Source organism: Engystomops pustulosus, chromosome 2 (genome assembly GCF_040894005.1).
Source record: "Engystomops pustulosus chromosome 2, aEngPut4.maternal, whole genome shotgun sequence".
Lineage (NCBI taxonomy): Eukaryota > Metazoa > Chordata > Amphibia > Anura > Leptodactylidae > Engystomops > Engystomops pustulosus.
Genome location: NC_092412.1, coordinates 193,650,675 through 193,667,666, shown reverse-complemented (window position 1 = coordinate 193,667,666; position 16,992 = coordinate 193,650,675). Strand labels below are relative to the sequence as shown.

Below are 16,992 nucleotides of genomic sequence, written 5' to 3'. Positions count from 1 at the left end.
ACACGGCTGCAGCATTGCTTTCAATTTGAAACATTGGGGCTTATTTACACTGGTGTCCCGCAGCCGCATTTTCGTTGAGTTTCCCAACTTTTTGGGGATTGCACTGGGGATTGTGTCGCCCGCATCGGCACTGGCCTTCATGCGACAGAAATCAGGGGGGGGGGGGCGCGAGCCGTGGGACGATCCGACGGATTTGGACAAAACGCGGGATTTAACATTTAAATTGTGTCGCAAGCCAAGCACTTACATACACCGGGAAGAAGAATGTGAACTCTGGCACAACTGATTGGGGAAGCGACACATGCAGGATATCGGGCACGCACTGGAAGTGAATCGCGGCAGCTGTGCATTCTCGTCGGAGATCGCACCTCGGGGATCGCGCAGGGACTGGTAAGTAAATCTGCCCCATTGAGTTTCACATTGTAGTTAACTCTTGACTTTACAATATAATGTATTTTTTTAAGTCAGTCTTTTATGAATGAAATTATTTGCATGACCTATGGATCAAAGTTAGAATAATACAGTTGTTATAAACATTGAGGGAGATTCTTTATTTAGATATGATGAAGTGCATACAGTATTTTCACATATATAACAACTTACTCTACATTGTTCCGACGTGTTTCGTTAAGACAAACATTGATATTATTTTGGTAACAAGATCACAAGATCTAAATCACAATATTGTCGCCAAAGTAAAGATATTTCAGTAATGTGAAATATACATTCTTATTATTGTCACTTTATTAGGATTATTCCACTCTTACTACAACTTGTAATGGCAGTGTCTGCTTTAAAGGGCTACTCTACCCAAACTAACAGCTTGAAAATGAAAACTATGCATGTTACCCATCTTTTATATTTATGGGAGTTCCTGTAGGGTATCCGTAACAATATCATCATAGTACTGACCATGGGGCAGACATTTTCATGGACTTCCTCTCCACAGTCTGAAATTGCACTTTTCTATACAGCTAATGTAGCTAACAAACTTTAGGACTGTGTCCATTTCAAGAGGATCTGTAAGTTCTTCTGCCTATACTGTAATAGTTAATTCTTGTGTTCTCATACAAAATAATAATTCTGGAGCAGTTATGTTTGGCAGTAATAGCATTAGAGATATGCCTGATGACAATATTGTTGAGTGCTATCAATAACAGCCGAATGGTGAATGCAGCTATGTAGTATAATACATGGTAATATCGTTAGTGATACATGGTTTATAATGTTATTATGTGTGGGTTGTAGTATATGAATGAGGGTTTAATATCAGCTTTTACCTTGTAGTTGTCAGATATTGTATATATATTTTATATTAATTGTCCTTTGTTATTTTGACAGGAATTTTGGAACCCTTCCCTTCCCCCAGGCTCTCAGTTTCTGTGTTAACTCCCCTATTTCCGGTTTTCAGGCCTGTGTCTACCTAGAAGTTCCGAGGGGTCACAGGACCAGCTTCAACCCTCATCAGACTAGGGGACTACACAGAAGGTAAAGTCTACTGGTAAATGGTAAATGGAAGTATTATCCCATAGTCTGAAATTGTCCTGTGGCACCTCAGCTTCCTGCTGTAAGTTCCAATTTGGCACAGGCCTAGAAACCAGGAGCGGGTTAAAGGGGTATTCCCATCTGGGCATTCACATTTAATTTAATTCATTTGCCACATGTAAACATTTTTTCAATTGGATGTTATTAAAAAAATGTTCCTGTGTTGTCCCTTAGAAACAAGATAGCTTCCTCGGATACGACCACCTCACATTTTGGCAGCAGTGGCCAGACATGTGCTATTGAGTCCTGCCTGACCACCTGGCTTCATTGTTCTTTACTATAAGACGGCTATGGGACATGCAGTAACTCCCGGACATTTCATATACAAAAACCTTTTGTTTCTTTGGGCAATCCCTCCAGCAGAGGTGGTCGTATCCAAAGACACAGTCTTGTTTCTAAAAGACCATATAACTACATTTATGACAAATTATCTTCACCCAGGTAAAATTTGTTAAAAACATCTAATTGAAGAAACGTATATATATGGCAGATTAATCAAACTGAATGTTAATGCGCAGACGAGAATACCCATTTTAGGAATGTGTTTCTTTTATTCCCCCACCCCGACATATTCCATATTCCTGGAAAAAACCTTTAAGAGTATTCTGAGTATAAGGCCTCATACATATGGATGCACAACATGGATTTGTTATAATGCAAATAAATGGGGTTTAGAATAAACTTTGTAGGGATTCTAGAATGATGAAGATAGTATAATCTCCAACACACTGGGGCAGATTTAACAAGTGTCTGAAAGTCAGAATATTTCCAGTTGCCCATGGCAACCAATCACAGTTCAGCTTTCATCTTACCAGTTCTCATGAATATTTTAAAGGGGAGCTGTGATTGGTTGCCATGGGCAACTGGAAATATTCTGACTTTCAGACACTTGATAAATCTGCCCCACTGTTGTGGACCTCCACCATCAAATTAATAGCATTTATATAGTCCATAAACCCAGGCTAACGGTCAGAGCTAAAAGTCCTGTCTGTAGTATGTACTAAACTTTTATCCACTATTTGGCAACCTGATCACCTGCTTTAACACATCATACATTATACCAGCACGATAGACATTCACTAGGATAACCCTTTTACACAACAAGAAAGCAGTATATAGCAGCACTGAACAAAGAAAGAAAAATATTCTGGAACAGAACTTTTATACAGAACTTAGGTCATTTTATTGCTTTTTTCCCCTAATTGTCAGCTTGTCACTAGAAAAAGAAACAGCTGAGTACATTGATATGGGACAGATAATACATAGATATGTAACATGAACACCTAGTGAACTGCACTCACAGTGGAAGCAAACATTGACAGTTCTGTCAGTTGTATGCCCAATATAATATTTAGGAAGCGCCATATTTTTTAACCCTTCAAAATGTACAGATTTGTTAAAAAAAAAAGAGTCTGACTTCTTTTTACACACAGCCGAAATTACTGTTTTTCTCAGATCTGTAATGGTTTAGGAGTGACTGTAATTACATAGAGGCATGGGGCTTGGCAGTATACAAGTATTAGTAAATGGCCCTGCCCTTGTGGATGATATATGTGGAAAATAATATGATACAAATTTTTAAATTATGTATCAGTAACTGAAGGGTTCTTCGTGATCTGTGTAGATATTTGTATTCAAAAATGTGTACAATAGGTCACAGCTAGACATACCTACTTTAACTCCTTAATGGAAACCTGTCACCAGAAACCTCATTTTTCACCAAAGACAGGTTGCAGAAGCCCCTTACAGCTGCATTGCACATATGCCTTTCTGCCTTCTCTAAGCATTTGCATTACAAAAAAAATTAAATTGTGTGTTATAGGTTACCTTGCACCCTGACAGAATCCTCTGTGTAGTCCCAGGGGTTGGGCTTTGGTTTGGATGCATTTAAAAAAAACAATGCGTGTCTTGTCTGTGCTGCTCACTCCTCAGCTCTCAGCTGTACAGCTCACCCCCCCACTGATGTCAGCTCACCAGGCTGCGACCTTTGTGAAGGATGGAGGAGATGTACAGAAGAGCAAAAAGGTGGGGGCTGAGAGCTGAGGTCTGAGTAACACAGACAAAGCCAACCCCTGGGACTAAAAAGAGGATTCAGTCAGAGTGCAAGGTAAGTTATAAAACACAATTATAGACAGACAGACATATTTGCACTGCAGCTGTAATGCACTTCTGCAACCTGTGAAATGAGGTCCCTGGTGACAGGTTTCCTTTATGGAACCAGCTAATTTTCACCAGATTTTTCAAATCTACCATGTGTGCAGATTTCAAATGCTTTAACTTACCACAGCAAGGTTGAAATAGTTTTTTCTAGATATGGTGGCCACATAGAGCTCCATTAGGAGTATAGACCAGAATGAAGAGAAATAGTAGTAATGTTTAATCCATGTAGAGACTGATATATGTAAATGACACAACTATATGGGTATGAATAGAAGGTGCAATCATGATGCAGTTGTAATGCAGCCGGCTGCATCATTAATGAACTTGTACGATAATTTACAACAAAATTATTATTTAGTGACAGTTTCATGTACAGTTAACATGAAACTGTCACTAAAAAATTACTTTGTTGTGAATTATCAGTTTCTTAATTGCTGCAGTCAAGCACATCACAACTGCATCGTGGCCTCATCATGGCCTCACCGTCTATCTGTACCTTTAGGGGGACACTTAATGCACTGCACAGGATGACACAACGTCTGGATTTACATTGATAGCTTTGGTACATACACTTATAACATAGAGATGTTTGTCGAACATAAAGCTTGTAGCATCATGAGGAAATGGATATGTCCACAGTATATTTGACCACCCGATCACAACATCAGTTAGCAGCACTCTTACACTGGATACAGTGTTCTACTTTTACATGAATGGCAATGATCCCAAAAAGAAACAACTTTTTGCATCAGGCATATTGCACTGAATCCGGGTGAGTTTCAGGTTTCAACAAAATTTCTTCAACATAATGCACTTGTGTAGAACAAAAAGCTAAAAACATATTTTATAAAAATAGAAAGCAAATTTTCCTAAGAGACCAAGTCGTACTGCTGTGCCTCTACATAAAGAGTCTTTAAAATTTTGTTCATTTCGTCCTGTAGAGATCTGTCATTTGAGGCTTCTTCAGCAACATATATTTCTTCAAAACATTATATGTTTTCTACATTCTCCAGTTCCTGGAAAATGACTAAGGCAAACAATCTTGCATTACGTAGGATGCAGACCTTTGGAAATCTTCTGTTACTGCATAGAAAAAAAAAATTAATAATTAGAAAATTTGCATTCAGTACATACATAAGATACATAAGATCATATCTAGGATTTCCTTCATTTGGCTCTGAGTTTCAACTCTCTACATTACTCCCAGCTCTAACACCAAGTGCATGTCCTTACTTCTATTTATGCAAATCATTTTCAATCTTTATTTTATTCTTTTGCTGCTTTTTTTCTTAAAGGAAATCAGCCACTGAAAAAAACATAAAAAAACCTATAAATACTGACCTCCGCTCCTCTTCATCTTGGTCCCAGCGCTGTCCGCCGCTAATCTTGACACGCCAAGTTCACCTACGAAAGAAATGTATAGTTAGCAGCACGGAGCACGGGGACAAGATGTCCGGTGCTCTGGGCAGCTAATTATACACACCTCTCGCCAGACATCATCTTGCTCTCCCATGCTCCCAGAGGGGGGAGGGTGGAGAGGTGCAGGGGCTTGCATAATCAGCAGCCCAGAGCTCCAGACATCTTTTCCCCGCACTCTGTGCTGCTAATTGCAACTTTCTTTTCTAGATGATTCCACTTTAAAATGCTTAGGTCCATTGACCCAAGCCCAAAGAACTAGAACTATAGGGTGAGGGTGAACTGTTGAAACTTCCTTCCTTAACAAGGTGAGTTACTTCCTTCCTCTCCGAAGCCCCTCTTTAGCCTCAGATATCATCTCCATAGAAGACAGTCTCCCCGGAGTGCCTAGTGTACTGAAATGCCTGGTAATCTCTGTATCTGTATAGTGGTAAATTATAAGTTTGTGCTGTAAAAATAAACATTTAGCCTTATTGCCTACCCTCCTTTCTGATCCCACATTTAACAGAGTAATACCCAAATCTTAAAGGTATTAACCTGTCACCAAGGTTAATCACCCCTGATGAAGCCTCTATACTAGGTATATGCGTCGGGTGCTTTCTCTAGGGCACAGATTGGTAATGGTATAGGCCAGTGATGGCAAACCTTTTAGAGACCGAGTGCCCAAAATGAAACCCAAAAAACACTAGCTTTTACCAAAGTGCCAAAAGGGCAATTTAGGCCGTAAAAACTTATTGTTACCAGAATCTTTGAGCTCTAATCTGACCCTGTCCACACCTTTTCACTCTTTGGACAGGACCAAGCAGCACAGGATGGGTCACTTTAAAATAGCAGGGCACTGCTTGCACTGCCTGAGACTGCAGGAAGATGCCATGTCTGGCAAACTATGTGCCTGGGAGACAGCCTGTGTGCCCACAGAGATGCCTCAGAGTGCCATCTCTGGCACCAGTGCCATAGGTTCGCCACCACTGGTATAGGCATTGTTAAAAACTTACTTGATGTGTACATGTGTAGCCTTTTCACTGTTTTCATTTCATCTAATTTTTTGTCATCTTATGTTTTGCATAATTTTTGTAGAATTATTTTTGGTCCATTTCGGTCATTTGGCCACATGATCATTTCCATATGTGCTATTATATACCTTTTTTTTAAAATTTCATGTTACCAATCTATTTGTCCATCCTGTGTATTGAAAACCCCTCCGTGGGTTGTTAAAGGTTTTTAAATAACATGATTTAATAAAATTTGGTACATTTTGCATAAGCATCCCTCTTTTTCTTTCTGGAGATTATAATTCAATCAATGATGTGTGTAGACAACATTCTAGACACAGCTATCTGAGCCCTCTAGATACAGCTTAAATCCACAGAAGCAACACTCCAAACAATGGTGATGTTTATTCACCAAAATAGAAAGAAAATACAATGTTTCAAATGAAAAATAGCTTCATTAAGCATCTTTAACGTTGTATTCTCTTTCACCATTGTTTAGCGATTCTTTGTAGTGCTGTTTCTGTGGAATTTTGCTTTACTCGATATACAAGCAGCAGAATCTGGTACGTCTAAGGCATCCTACTGAGGACTGGGATCCTTCATAGCACAATGTTGCTCTACTTCTACTATCAGTAGTGGATTACCACCCACTAAATGTTATAGTAAGAAGGATCTTTACCCATGAAATCCTTGTACGTCTGTTTCTGCTTACAATACACATGTACACAAGGGCCATTTAAGAACCTTTGAAGGTTGTTCAATAGTCCTGAAACCGCAAATTAAAAGCAGGCAGAAGGGACACATCATCCATTTCCCCATTAAAGGGGTATTTCCACAAAGACAAGTTTCTTATATGTACTCTCTAATTCACAACAAAAATGCAGCATTTCACAGATGTAAAACCAACCTGTCTCTATCAGTCCTGGTGTACACAATTTCAGTTACCCCTAGACATGACCCTGTAACTTCTGACTTAGGGTAGATTGGCCACCATCTTGGATTTGTATGTAACAGTGTGGAGCTGAGATTTCTGTGTCTCTCTGCTGTGTGCCTATAGCCACGCACCCTGCAGTACAGTACGGAGCTTACACTGATGCACAGTGAGACACAGACACTTCCTGCCAGGACACCGCGAGGAGAGCAGTTGCCAACTACAACCTACATACAGGTGTATATACCCCTGTACCCTGATAATGTAACCACATTGTCACCCCACAGAACTAGATAGGTCATAATGTGTCTGCTTAGAGAGGCCCCACCCACACTCTGGGATTTTTCACTGAGCAGCCTAGGGAGGGATAGGAGCTAAAACGGCAATAAAACTGAGTAAAATTGTAAAGTAATGGGTTAAAATGATCTTTATTGTGTTAACATCACTAGCGGATTGAAATGTAAAAATTTTCTTTCGTGGGAAAACCCCTTTAAGGTATGACATTGTTTCTGATCAGTATGTGACACTCTCCGTTTTCTAGCAGTTCTTCTCTCTTCTAAAAGATTGTTTGCTATGGAATATTGCAGAAAACTTGTCTGACAAATATAAACATTGCAATGTGCATTCAATTACTATAATAAAGTAAAGGTAAGGATATTAAATAATGCTCATCAATACATAGTCATAATACTGGTATAAATATCTGCACAGAGATACAAGATAACAACCAAATATTTGTATTCCAATTCCTCAGTGCAATCCAAAGGCAAAGGCAAGAATCTATTGATGTATCTCCTCCTTTTTAGAATTCTGTAAGCCTTTTTTAGAGAGCACAGCTATATATCAAGATGTCCTGTCTACTAAACGCTTTCATTTTAGAAAAAGCTGCATCAGATTTTCCCAGGTCACCTTTACAACAAATGTCCGGCTGTTGAGGCTTCACTTAAAACATCATTAACAACCAATCTCATCAAAAACACATTGCAGCCAGTAATACTAATGTAAGTTAAGAATATTGTGTGCACCAGAGGAGTAATATGGGTGCTAGGGATTTCATTGACAGGTTGATGTACAAGGGCTATATAATATATGATATATGTGAAGATCCCCTTGGGGACATAATTGGGTAAATGATTGTGTTCAGAGCGACCCAATACCATTTACATTCTTGTTTAATAGTCAGCAATGGCAGATCCAGATTACGGTGGTTTGGGGGGGCTGCCCAAGTCCCTTGGCTTCCAGGCGGCCCAAGGCCACCCAAAATGCCAGCATCCACCACATTGTATCCTCCCCGGAGTGGTAGTCAGGAAGCTTTTATTTATTCTCCCCGGCCACTGTCCTGAAACTTCCTGAAGTCTGAGTCGGCAAGAAAATAGCTGCACCAAAGGGAGGAAACAGTGAGAAGAGAAGGGCAGGTCTAGGATTCCCTCCATCCATCTCTACTGCTACAAGCCTTTTCTGGGGTTCCTGGAGCCCCCCACTGTACTAAGTACTGTGTATGATGTCACAAAGTGGATTTATACATAGATTTTTTTAGTGGGAGAAAAAATCTGCCTCCTAGGCTACATTCACACTGCCGTATGGGAAACGTATATATGCCATAAATACTTCCCCTATAGACGGTGATGTGCCATATATCATTATGAAGATGGCGGGGTGAGAGTACTACAGTATGGTGGGCACACTTAAGTGTGAATATAGCCTTAGACAGTAGTTACATGATGCACCTAAATTGTACCTTGATTGAAACACATTGCAAACGCACTGTGCGAAACTCCTTCCCGAATATATGGCATATTAATGCTTGATAACTGGAAAAGCACAGGTTGCTACTTACTACTCACAAGAGTTTTGGGGAACATGCATATGTGTTTAGGGAGGGCTTGGAATTTAAGCACATTCCAAATCTGGCCTAAGCTTGGTTACGGTACAATAGCTATAAAGTCATTTTGGTTCTGGCACTATATCTTTTTCATATGTTTGATTCAGGTAGCGTATCTATGCAGTAGGCTTAGTTCTGGTAATATATCTATGGAGTAAGAATTCCCTGGTGGAGCATCTATGGCTTTAAGTCTCCACATGCCTTTAAGGTGGCCTTAATTGGCATTGTCTCCTTAAGGAGAACACCTACTGTCTGATCCTACAGAAAATCACGGCAGCATTATGTTTTGAAGCTTTGTCTTTGCAGCTGGAGCTGACGCTTTCATTCAGGAGAATAGAATCTGAAATTTGGCACAAAACTTTCAGGCCTCTGAACAAATTCACCATTCAGGACAACATCTGCCTAAAGAATAACTCCACATCAACATAAGAATGGTGTTGCCAGACAAGTCAAAGTCTCAGAATGGCCAGAGACCAGACCTGAACCCACTTGAAAATATGTGATTTGACCTGAAGGCAGTTGTTTACAGGAGAAGACCTTGAATGCTGGTCCCATCCTATCCAAAAAGACTTAATGTTTTAATTAATAATTTCTTGAAATACTCTTTGAATTTGTGTAAGTGTGTGCATATTTCTGCAAGCACGTAGTTCCTTTTTTATTTTAACATCCTTACAGATAAGGGAAACATGTCCTGAATTTATTTTTCTTGGTCTAACCTGGAATTTTAACATGGGTATTTAGACTTCTCATATTCACTGTATATAGCACCCACTTACTAGAAATCCTTGTTCCCTCTTGTGATTATTGACTAGCAACAGCAGTCATACAACACTTTTCAACAAGCCACCTGAGTACCTGTACTACTGAGCACAGGAACAGTACAGGAACAGAGAGAGGTACCCCCTTTTTAAGCCACCATCACAGGTATCTTGAACTGACTAACTGAATTTTATCCCACTGAAAACACATCAATTTTTGGGCAAGTTTCTAAGTGAATAAGGGTATGGGGCTGGGAGGGACAGGTGTCTCAAGAATATATCATTAAAGTACCTTCACAAATTGCTAGTCACAATTAGGGTGAGTTAAAAGGGTATTCCGGGCATATGAACGTCTGATACAAAAACCCATAATGTTATAAATAAATGAATGTAACAAAACTTAATGTCATCAGTCACAAAATGGAGCCTAAATAGTTTGATTTTATGATTCACAAAATTTTACGGCCTCTCTAGAGTTATCATTAAGATGGCTGCCACTGGAAACTACAAGTCCCAAGATCCTTTAGTTCTCAGTAACTCCTCCTACCTCTTATGCTCTGCTCTCAGTGATGATGTAACAGGTTTTCTTGCTCTGTTACCATAGTAATGATGTGTAACTGCCATCACCACAACACTTACCATACTGGATGCACTGCAACCAACCAACTACAACCAAATGTAGTGGTGATCACATGACCTGCCCAGACAGGTGTAGGACATGTGATGTGAACATGTGACCAGCGGCCATCTTCTGTCCTGTGAATGCTCTGCAACGGACCGCGAGGAGGAAATTAACGGACTGATTAAAGGGCCAGTAGCATTTTAATTCTTCATTACAGTGTATGTCACCAGCATTTTTCTGCTAAGGGGAGCAAAATTTTGAATAACAACTAATGACATATAAGCTTATATTTTAAGGACCCATTTGTATATGAATTAAGCTTATTCCTGGAATACCCCTTTAATACTCAGGCAAATTTGCATTTGGCTACTTCCATTTTCTAAGCAATCCATAGGTAACAGCAAGTCTAACCCAGCACCTATAAGCAGTGGTTTCAAATAGTAACCCCCACTTTGAATACGAGGCCGGGGGAGCAATTTGTCACATGACTTCTGAAAATTAAGTGGTACCAAAATCACAAAGCAAACATCAGATGCTTACTACTAGACTTTACTATGCAGTTCTAAAGACCATGAGCAACACACACTGAGAAATCAGCGTTAAAACCTTTACTTACAAAGGTTATTGTACTAACAGTGAAGTGACATGAGCTTTTACAACAAGTCAAATATTCTTAGATTTTTCTTTTTTTGAGGTATTATTTCCTTTAGCCCTATAACTTTGTTATGAATATTGATTTGACGTTCAGGGTTCCCAGAATAGGTACTGAATGAGTACATTCTAATGGTAATATTACTACAATGCAGACGGCAGGTAGTTATTATATCCTGAATCTATTATTAATATGAAGTGAAAGGGCCCAGACAATGACTGAGAAACCCATTCACTTTCTGTTTTTATATCTGCATATAAGAAAATAGGGATTAAACAGTCTCTTAATTCAACTTTAATCAAAACCACAGTATAACAACTATATTCTAACATAAAAGGTATAATACATTGTCAGCTGTGTCTGTTAGCTGGCATTCCCAGAATGCATCATAATGTGAGTGTAAATCTCACAAAAGTTCCCGTTTGGAACTAACCTTAGGGTATGTTCACACAACATAATCTACACAATGGAGAAAATCAGACTGTTGATGACATGCCATAGATCTAGGGCCAAGCTACTCTGTAAGACTTATTGGAAATCGCAGCAAGATTAGGAGGCCAGTATATTCACAAGAAGAGATCATCCTCGCTATTCAGGGTTGTGATCAGGGTTGTCTACTGTTGTGCTCCTAAAAACCATTCAGCACAACAATCTTAGGATCTACTGGATCATTTAAGCATGAACCTTTAATGTTAACGTGGATGGTCACTTATAGGAAAACTTTAACAGGGTAAGTTTAAGACCATAATACGGTTACTCATATTGTAATTACCCTGATAGTTTCTCGTTTGCCCGCTGGTCTTGTGACCCCCCCAGGGAGGAGGACTTAGGACTTCCTGTGACGTCCCATATCCTGCTGGCTTCTGGCTGATGGAAGAGACCGTGCAGACATTACTGTCTCACACGTGCATACAGTAATTAGCACACGTCCTCTTCCATCTGCTAGAAGCAGGACGTCACAGGAAGTCTTGAGTCCTGCTGCCAGGTCACATGATCTCGGCTCCCGTGTATAACAGAGACTTTCATTTGGTATGTAGGATATGGGTGATCCTATAAGGGTCTTAAACTTTCCTATAAGGGTCTTAAACTTACCCTGTTTAAGTTTCCTATAAGTGGTCAACCTCTTTAGTATGAGAATCTTAAGTAGAACAATGAAAATAGAAAACAAACAACGTGTTAAGATGGCAACTTACACGTAAGCCCAAAAAAACTCATAAGATTTTATAAATTCAAGTATTGGCAGCATAGAAAGGAAATAAACAGTCTACAGTCTGTAAAACTCCAATTTCTTACTAAGGAACTGATGCTGGAAGTTGTAATGCAGCTTTTCTATTTCCTTCTTATGCTGTAAATCCTACAAATGCCAACAGGACAATACAAGGAGGAAAGAAACCCATAAATTACCCAATTTGGATTTCTTCCTGGAAATGTCTAAGTTTGCTATTACTGTACAATTCTGGGATATCACCACAAAAAGCCTTCATTCATTCATGTTATCACAATTTCCTTCTATAGATTAAACAGTTAATGCAAGTCAATTGTGTCACTAGGGCCTATGGGCAATTACTAACTCTTCCACCACATAAGAAATGTAAGATTTTAGATTATTTTAACAAACTCATTTTAAAGGTCAACCCAACAGAGGGAACTAATATAATGGGGTAATTGGTAACATTTAGAAAAGGTGATATATATAACTTAATACGATTATTTTTGTTGGGTTCCTTAACACCTCGTCTAATGAGGTGACATCTGCAGTTACATAGTTTATATGGTTGAAAAAAAGACATATGTCCATCAAGTTCAACCAAGGAAGAGATTGGATGAGAAAGGAATTTGGGGGAAACAATTCTATATAACATAACTGTCAATTATTTAGGTGTAAAAAGGTATCTAGACCTTTCGTGAAGCTCTCTCCTGTCCCTGCTGTGACCAGCGCCTGAGGCAGGCTATTCCACAGATTGTCAGTTCTCATAGTAAAAAAGCCCTGTCGCCTCTGGAGATTTAACCCGTTTTTCTCGAGACAGAGACAGTGCCCCTTGTCTTTTGAATTGGTTTAATCTGGAACAATTTACCACCATATTTTTTGTATGGACCATTCATATATTTATGTAAATTAATCATGTCCCCTCGAGGTCGTCTCTTTTCCAGACTAAATAAATCTAGTTGTTTTAATCTTTCCTCATAACTGAGCCCTCCGTACCGCTTATCATTTTTGTGGCTCTACGTTGTACCCTCTCCAACTCCAGGGCATCCTTTGTACCGGAGCCCAGAACTGGACAGCATATTCCAGGTGAGGCCGAACCAATGCCTCAAACAGTGGTAATATTACATCCCTATCCTGTAGATAGTCACCCAGGTCCTTCTTAACAAGGGACATATGTTGCATGTTGATTATTAGCCCTGAGGTGCATAAAATTACATTTATCCACATTGAACCAAAAGGATGACCAAACACTCAGTTTGACCCTGCAGCCTATGAACATCCTCCATAGACTGTATTATATTACACAGCTTGGTGTCTTCTGCGAAAATAGACACAGTGCTATTAATTCCTACCTCTATATTGTTAATAATTATATTAAATAGTAGTGGGCCAAGCACAGAACCCTGGGGTACACCACTTATACTGGTGACCATTCTGAGTAGGAATTACTGACCACAACTCTCTCATCCTTCAGCCAGTTTTCAATCCAATTGCAAATGATTCCTTGCAAACCAATAGACCTTATTTTACCCAGTAGGCATCTATGAGTACTGTGTCAAATGCCTTTGCAAAGTCCAGGTACACAATATCCACAGCAGGTCCTCTGTCCAGGCACTCTACAATTTCTGTGAGCTCCATAGAGATTACTGACTGAGGGGCGAGGGGTCCGAAGGAGGTATGTGGGACCCCATCAGACCCCTCGTTTCATGATTTGTGGGGGTCTCAACACTGAGACCTCCACTGATCAGCAAGTTAGTCACTATCCTGTGGAAAGGGCCTAATTTTTTTTTGTTGGGAAAACCCCTTTAAGAACTCTGTGGTGTAACCCATCTGGTCCAAGAGCCTTGTACACATTTATTTTATTGAGCTTAGATTGGATCATGTCTACATTCAGCCTGTCTACTAAATTACAGGATGCATCATCCGCACTGGCAACACGCACTCCAGACGTTTTCTTCTATTGTATAAACATTGAAAATACATACGAAAAGGAGGGTGGTGTATACCCCCTCCTAAACCCCACTTGGTAGGTATAACAAAGAGTACAAGGAAAGTGGAGGACCAATATAAAACTTAGCTTTTAATGCAAAATATCCTTAAAAATGTTAAATACAAAAATAGATGTGTCAGTTACCAGTGTTCGTGAGGATGATGCCGTATAATGGGTGTAGGCACCGATGATGCAGAGTGGCACTCACAATTTTCTGGGTATATGTGTTTCTGCAGAGGTTATCCCATTGCGGGATGCCGAATGTCATGCAGAAAAGATACCGTCTGTGATAATGTATCGATGCTTAAAGAAGATGTGTGGTGCGGAAACTCCGAGAGAATGAGACAATGGTAAGAAGGGGTGGGGGTGGGGCACTCCAGGGTGTAGAGTGCGGGGTACCCTATAAGACCCTAGTATTAAAGATGAGTGGTCCCTGTCCGACCCTTCGAACCTCGCCACGGAGCCGCAGCCCTAGATGGCTGCCGCCCCGTCTGGAGCCTATCCCTACCAACGGCCCTCTGACCCTAATACAGGGGAGGGGGGAGGAGGGGGGGAAGGAGGTGTCCAGAAAAGAGTCTCTTGTGATGCAACAAGTACCCGACCTATCTAGAGGGGAGAGATAGATGTGTCCTCTATTGTGAAAATGGTGGGTATTAATGGCAATAGGCAAGTAAAAAATGTGTAGCTGCAGGGTCACATCTGGTCTTGAGAACCCTACATGTCATGTTTCGCCTCTTCAATTGGGCTCATCAGGGGCAAAAGGAGACCAGAATAACCTGCTTCAAAAGCCTATATAGATGTCTCGGCTGAAGACAGCAAAATGGTGTTAAATAATCTTGAGATAAATTAGGGCAGTGGCCGGATCAAGAGGGTCCGTTCCAAGGAATGGTTGGCAAGGACCATAGGTGCCTGGACTTAGAAACGCCAGATGCTGCGCTTAGCGTCCGGCGTGGTGCCCAAGATGTCAGTGGAACACATGAGGCATAATGGAGCTCCATTATGCCTCATGTGTTCCACTGACATCTAGGGGCTTGCTGTATACTACTAGGGGCTGCTGTATACTACTAGGGGCTGCTGTATACTACTAGGAGCTTGCTGTATACTACATGGGGGCTGATGTATACTACTAGGGGCTTGCTGTATATTACTAGGGGCTGCTGTATACTACTAGGGGTTGCTGTATACTACTAGGGGCTGCTAAATACTACATTGGGGCTGGCAGGCTGTACTCTTCTGGGGGCTGGCAGGCTGTATTCTTCTGGGGGCTGGCAGGCTGTATACTACTGGGGGCTGGCAGGCTGTATACTACTGGGGGCTGCTGTATACTACTAGGGGCTTGCTGTATACTACAAGGCACTTGCTGTATACTACTAGGGGCTGCTGTATACTACTAGGGGCTTGCTGTATACTACTAGGGGCTTGCTGTATACTACTAGGGGCTGCTGTATACTACTAGGGGCTTGCTGTATACTACATGGGGGCTGATGTATACTACTAGGGGCTTGCTGTATATTACTAGGGGCTGCTGTATACTACTAGGGGTTGCTGTATACTACTAGGGGCTGCTAAATACTACATTGGGGCTGGCAGGCTGTACTCTTCTGGGGGCTGGCAGGCTGTATTCTTCTGGGGGCTGGCAGGCTGTATACTACTGGGGGCTGGCAGGCTGTATACTACTGGGGGCTGGCAGGCTGTATACTACTGGGGGGGTTTGACCAATGCATTTCCCACCCTCGGCTTATACTCGAGTCAGTAGTTTTCCCCAGTTTTTGGTGGTAAAATTAGGGGTCTCGGCTTATACTCGGGTCGGCTTATACTCGAGTATATATGGTAATTTATAATTTATTGCCCTTTTCACTGTAGCTGTAAAGCACGCGGGGTGTGATCTCGCCCGTCTATACTTGTTACCTATTGGAATAAATTTAGAAGTATAATGATTAGCCTTATTCAAAATTCACAGTTTTTTATTTTGCCACATGTTTTTGCTTTTTACAGTTTAAGGCCTCATTCACACGGCCGTTGGGGGACGTATATATGGCTGGCGTATATACCCCAGATATACGTCCCCCATAGGCCGGCAATGGGCGCACGGTACCGTATGGAGTAGTATGGTGCTGCACATGTTCCGTAGCCGGGAGAAAGATAGGACATGTACTATCTTTCCCAGGAATACGGCGCTGTGCCACATGTTTCTCTATGGAGAGGGGCATGGGTTAGCCGCGGTCATCCCCCCCTTCCTCTCCCCGGCGGCGGCGCCTGCCCGCTGTGCTTCGGTACGCTGGGCACATGGGTGTGTGAATTTAGACTAAGAGGAAAATAATCATGTTATGATCGCTGTTCTCAAGGGTTTCCCAGACAGATTTCCGCATTGTTAGAAATCACAAAGTCCAACCATACATCCAGATGAAGAAGAGCCCTGACCCCAATTTATATTTGGAAAGTTAAAGTCGCCCATTATCACTACCAGCGCCGGACTAGCCCACCGGAGGATCGGAGAATCCTCAGGTGGGCCCCGATGCCGATGGTCATGTGTCCGCCGTGTCAGGTATTACACAGGAGCTCCGGTATGGAATGATGCTGCGGGCGCAATGACTGAGTTCCGGCGCGGACGATTTCTCCTCCGCCGCCCGCCTGATCGCAGAGTTCCGCCGTGGAGAACCGGCACAGGCGCCATAACAAACTTCTGGCGCGTGCGCGATTTCCTCCGCTGCTGGAACTCATAATTAGCAATCCCATACCACTCCATCGCGGAGTTCCGCCGCGGAGTGCAGGTACGGGCGCCTTGACAGACTTCCGCCGCGTGTGTGATTTCCTCCACTGCCGGAGATGATGCATCC

The 16,992-nt window shown here is 41.4% G+C and overlaps 1 protein-coding gene across 1 annotated transcript in view; it reads right to left on the bottom strand.

Moving 5' to 3' along the window:
• Positions 1-536: 536 nt before the first annotated feature.
• The window catches only part of LOC140119065 (potassium voltage-gated channel subfamily A member 3-like), a 69,522-nt gene continuing 53,066 nt past the window's right edge, over positions 537-16,992 (bottom strand). Inside the window, exon 2 of the mRNA XM_072137693.1 lies at positions 537-4,788. The gene's annotated coding sequence lies outside the window, so the exon portion shown is untranslated. The remainder of the gene's footprint in view (positions 4,789-16,992) is intronic.